At 40.8% G+C, this 5,974-nt stretch overlaps 1 non-coding gene across 1 annotated transcript; it reads right to left on the reverse strand.

Annotated features, from left to right (window-relative positions):
• Window positions 1–966: 966 nt before the first annotated feature.
• On the reverse strand, window positions 967–1,073 carry LOC148212847 (small nucleolar RNA R71). Its single transcript, XR_015789551.1, has one exon. It is a non-coding gene; the product is annotated as a small nucleolar RNA R71 (small nucleolar RNA).
• Window positions 1,074–5,974: the final 4,901 nt, after the last annotated feature.

Consider the following 5,974-nt stretch of genomic DNA (forward strand, 5'->3'; position numbering starts at 1 on the left):
GTTTCTCCCGTGTATTTCTAATCTTCTTTGCTGATTGCTGTTGGCTGTGCTGAGAGTTTGCGGCAGCTGGTTTCTCTTGCTTGTTTAATTCCGATTGTTTTAGAAACTGAGTTAATAGACCATTGATTATTTTTCTTTTGTTTTTTTTGGGTGATTCAAAATTCCCAAATCTATTTCTTTATTCTGTAATTCCTGTAGAGACAACCTTGTTTTATACTACAATAAATTATTTTGGTGTATAAATTGCACCAATTTTCTCCTAGTTGTGAGGAAACGAACAAGTTTTTGGCGCCGTTGCCGGGGATTTAAAAATTTATAACTCGAATTTGGGATCTATTTTGAATTATGGTGCCTAAGTAGCCTTTCAATCTTGTGTTTCTGGTGAACTGAGCTGTAGATGAACGACTTCCCTACGTTTGATTTTGCTTCTGACCCAGAACCAGAGCGTACATTGAGAAGGAGAAGGGTTGAGCAGTGAATACAAGGCAGGGAGATAGTCATGAATCCAGAAGCACCAATTCGGCCTGAGTAGGAGATGGAAAGGATAGAAGGGGTTAGGGCTGAAGTTGGAATCCCAGTACCTCCCCTGAATGTTGTCCTGCTTGCAGATGATACAGAGCAAGAAATGAGACTATATGCAGCCCCAACTTTCTATGACTTCAATCCTGCGATACAGATCCAATCATAGAAGCGGGCAGATTTGAGCTGAAACCAGCAATGTTTCAAATGTTGCAAACGGTGAAACCGTTTCATGGGCTAGCATCAGAAGATCCTCATAGACACCTAAGATATTTCATGCAAGTGGCTGATTCATTTAAAGAAGCTATGAGATTAAAGCTATTCCCTTTATCTTTAAGGGATAATGCCGGAGCATGGTTGGACTCATTACCTACCGAATTGATCACTTCATGAAATGACCTAGTAGAAAAATTTCTGATGTAATATTTTCCACCTTCGAAGAATGCTGAACTTAGAAACAAGATTAACAACTTTCAGCAACTACCAGGAGAATCCTTGAGTGAATCTTGAATAAGATTCAAAGGATTGCTGTAAAAATGCCCTCATCATGGAATACCACTCTTTATACAAATCGAGACCTACTATAATGGACTGAATGACGCTACACCATTGGTGATTGATGCTTCAGCCAACGAAGCTTTGTTATCAAAACCATACGCGGAAGTCTTCGACATTTTGGAAAGGATTTCACGGAACAAACATTAATGGTAAAAGTCTCGATCAGCATTGACAGCAGCAAGCCCCAAGGGGTTAGTAACAGACGATGTAGTCGCAGATCTTAACTCAAAGATTTCACACCTAGCTGACATCATTATGAAAAGTGCAATCACGAGTGAAGTAATAGCAACCAAGGCAAAGGTGGCTGCTGTGCAAAGCAATCTGTGTCCATACTGTGAGGGAGAACACCATTTTGAAAACTGCCCAGGCAATCCTGCATTAGTATTTTACTTTGGTAACTCGTGGCAGAACAGAAATAATGTGTATGGGAACACATACAATCCGAGCTGGAGAAATCACCCAAATTTTAGTTGGTGAGGAAACCAAGGAGGCAACAATGTTGGGTCAAGTAATACAAAAGTGTATCCTCAGAAGACGCAGTATCCTTCAGGCTTTTGAGGACAGAATCAATAGATCACTCAAAAGCAACCAGAAGCACTGAGTCTAGAAGATATGTTTAAGGCATATATGACAAAGAATGATGCTAACGTATAAAGCTAAGCTACATTGCTGCAGAGTCAAGCAGCATCTTTACGTAATATGGAATTGCAGATGGGCCAATTGGGAACAGAATTAAAAAGCAGACCAAAAGGAGCACTGTCGAGTGATACAGAGCAGCCAAAATGAGATAGAAAGGAACAGTGCAAGACCTTAACATTGAGAAGCGGTAGGGCATTACCACTGGCGTATGAACAAGAAGGAGCTAACGAGGAACAAGAAGTTATACCAGACACCCTCAAGAAAGCAGAGGAACTTACAAAATCAGATGGAATAATGAACACTGAGAAAAGCTCAAAAGCAGAACAGTTGGGAGACAGTGAGACACTAACACATACTGCAGAGTCAAGGCAAAAATTGTCTGAAGAAAAGAACACTGAAGGGGCACACAAGACAGGCAAAGCTAAAGCATCCACATCTAGTTCATCTGATAAACAACAGCTTCTAGAAAAATATCACGCCAACAAATACCGCGACATATGTACCTACAATACCATACTCGAATATGCTGCAGAAGAAGAATCAGGAGGGGCAGTTTAAACGCTTCCTGGAGGTGCTTAAGCAAATACATATCAACATCCCACTGGTGGAGGCGCTCGAACAAATGTCAACTTACGTGAAATTTTTGAAGGATGTCCTAACCAAGAAGCACAGTCTAGGAGAACTTGAAACTGTCTGCTTAACAAAGGAGTGCAGCACAATTCTGACGAGTAAAATTCTAGAAAAAGTGAAAGATCCAAGAAGCTTTACAATTCCGGTGTCCATTGGGGGTCATAAGATTGGTCAAGCCTTGTGCGATCTTGGCGCAAGTATTAATTTAATGCCGCTATCAGTATACAAGAGATTGGGCATGGGAGGAGTGAGGCCAACAACAGTCACACTACAGCTATCAGATCGTTCAATTGCAAACCCTGAAGGAAAAATCAAGGTTGTTATGGTACAAGTGGATAAGTTTATATTTCCCGCTGATTTTATTGTTCTTGATTTTGATGCAGATGAGGACTTGCCAATCATCCTAGGGAGGCCATTCTTGGCCACGGGGCGTGCACTTGTGGATGTGTAGAAGGGAGAAGTAACGATGAGACTGTAGGATCAAGAAATCAAATTTTCTGTCTATGACTCTTTGAAGTACCCTTCTGATGCTGAAGAGTGCACGGTCTTGCGAGTATTAGACGAAGCTGTACTGGAATCATTCAGTGCAGAGACAATACTGGAGCAGCAAAACGGTGAAGTGGATATTGTGCTGGAGCAAGCAGATGAAATATGCCAATAAATTCTCTATTTTGACTGCACTAGCGATTTAGCAAGATCATGGTCAAGAGTCCACGAGAGCCTAGACTTAGAGGACATTGGACGTAAACAGTTGAAGCCATCTATTGAGGAACCACCAGAATTGGAGTTAAAAGTCCTCCTAAAACATCTAAAGTATGCTTACCTTGGAGCATCCAACACATTGCCTATTATAATTGTTGCAGATCTAACAACGGAAAAGGAAAACGAGTTGCTAGCAGTTTTGAGAGAACACAGGAAAACTATTGGTTGGACAATCGCGGATATTGAAGGAAATAAGCCCCAATTACTGTATGCACAAAATTGTTTTAGAAGAGAATTGCAAAGAAGGGAGGAATGACAGTGGTTGAGAATGCCAAGAATGAGCTAATTCCCACTCGGACAATTACCAGATGGAGAATATACATCGACTACAAGACTCTCAACAAAGCTACAAGGAAGGATCCTTTTCCGCTGCCATTTATTGATAAAATGCTGGACAGACTATTTGGGCAAGAGTATTACTGCTTTCTTGATGGATATAGTGGGTACAACCAGATCACTATAGCTCCTCAAGATCAACAAAAAACAACATTTACATGCCCGTATGGAACTTTCGCTTTCAGGAGGATGCCTTTCGGGCTGTGCAACGCTCTAGTCACATTTAGCGATGCATGATGGCTATATTCTCAGACCTTGTTGAATCCGTGGTAGAAGTCCTTATGGACGACTTTTCAGTTTTTGGAGCTAGTTTCATTGAATGTCTATGAACCTTCGACGACTGCTGCAACGCTGTGAGAAGACCAACCTAGTCCTCAACTGGGAAAAATGTCATTTCATGGTGCAAGAGGGTATAGTATTGGGATATCCGGTTTCAAAGAAAGGACTAGAGGTAGATAAAGCTAAAGTTGACATCATTGAATAATTGCCACTGCCAGCTAACGTAAAAGGAATCTGAAGCTTTCTCGGCCATGTAGGGTTCTACCGACGGTTTATAAAGGATTTTTCTAAACTTGCTAAAGCTTTGTCTTCTTTGTTAGAAAATGATAGAGTGTTTGATTTTTCTACTGACTGTTTGCAGGCATTCGATGCGTTGAAGTATGCACTCACCCATGCGACGATTATTCAATCCCCTGATTGGCAGCTTCCTTTGGAATGAATGTACGACGCCAGTGACTTTGCAGTAGGAGCCGTGTTAGTGCAAAAGAAGAATAAAGTGTTGCATCCAATCTATTACGCCAGCAAAACATTGGTAGAGGCTCAAATAAACTACACCACTACAGAGAAAGAGTTGCTAGCGGTGGTATTTGCTTTCGAAAAGTTTCGCGCATACTTGATGAGAGCAAAAGTGATAGTCCATACTGATCACGCTGCTTTGAAATACTTGCTAACCAAGAGAGATGCAAAGTTAATATTGATTAGATGGATTCTACTGCTACAAGAATTTGATGTAGAAATAAAGGATAAAAAGGGGTCAGAAAACGTGGAAGCCGACCATTTGTTAAGGATCATAAAAGCAGACGAGAGTGAGGAAGCTATAGCCATCAGAGAGAGCTTCCCAGATGAACAGCTGCTCACCTTGTCGCATATAGATGCTAAGGAGGAAGAGTTGTGGTTGCAGATAATGCAAATTTCTTGGCAGTAGGAATACGTCCAGAGGGATGGACAAAACAACAATTGAAACGTTTCTTCCACGAATGCAGATTTTACTATTGGGATGATCCTATTTTGTATAGATTGTGACAGAACAATATAATTCGAAAATGTGTCACCAATTCGGAAGCATCCCAAACATTAAAGAGTTGCCATGCTTCTCCTTGTGGGGGACATTTTGGTGGACAAAGAACAATAGCCAAAGTGCTTCAGACTGGCTATTTTTGGCCATCAAATTTCAAGGATGCGCATGAGCTGGCCAAAAACTGCAACGAATGTCAGCGGGTCGGGAATATCTCAAAGAAATCAGAAATGCCATTGACCTATATTTTGGAAGTTGAATTGTTTAATGTGTGGGGTATAGACTTCATTGGCCCATTTCCACCATCTAACAGCCATTTGTTTATTCTCGTAGCAGTTGGTTATGTGTCTAAATAGGTTGAGGCAATCTTATGCTCCACCAGCGATGCTAAGGTGGTAATCAAATTCCTCCCGAAAAAACATCTTTACCAGATTCGACAAACCAAGAGCGATCATAAGTGATGAAGGAACACATTTTGTGAATAGGACTGTAGCAGGATTATTAGCTAGATACAATGTCAAGCATAGAATCACTACAGCCTACCACCCTCAATCCAATGGCCGAGCAGAAATTTCAAATAGAGAACTCAAAAGCATCCTAGAAAAGGTGGTGAAGGCCAGCAGAAAGGACTGGGCATTAAAGCTGGATGAAGCTTTATGGGCATACAGAACGACATTTAAAACGCGGTTAGGGACGTCCTCATACAGGCTGGTGTTTGGAAAAGCGTGCCACTTACCCCTATAACTGGAGCACAAAGCATTCTGGGCAATAAAAAAAAATTGAATCTAAACCATGCTGCAGCAGGGGAAATCAGGAAGCTGCAACTGCAAGAATTGGAAGAATTCCGAAGGGACGCATATGAAAATGCAAAGATTTATAAAGAGAAACCCAAGAAATGACATGATGCTCGCATACACCCAGGAAATTCGAAGTGGGGCAGCAGGTTCTCCTTTACAATTCAAGGCTCAAGCTCTTTCCTGGGAAGCTAAAATCTAAGTGGTATAACGATCAAGGAATTAAAATCAGATAGAGAATTCACTGTAAACGGACAACGACAAGCTTTACTGGGGAGAGTATGTGGCATGGGATGCTGGAGTTCACCAGCTTGCCCCTGCATGAAGGAGTTATTCTTTAATTGTCTTTAAAAATTAAAAAAATAATAATAAAAAAAACAAAAAAAAAGATATATATATAGATATTTTTGTTTCACTTTGCAATTCTTAATGTTTGTTATTT

Source organism: Momordica charantia (assembly GCF_013281855.1).
Source record: "Momordica charantia cultivar OHB3-1 chromosome 2 unlocalized genomic scaffold, Mcharantia_2.0 BLBB01000002.1, whole genome shotgun sequence".
Taxonomy (NCBI): domain Eukaryota; kingdom Viridiplantae; phylum Streptophyta; class Magnoliopsida; order Cucurbitales; family Cucurbitaceae; genus Momordica; species Momordica charantia.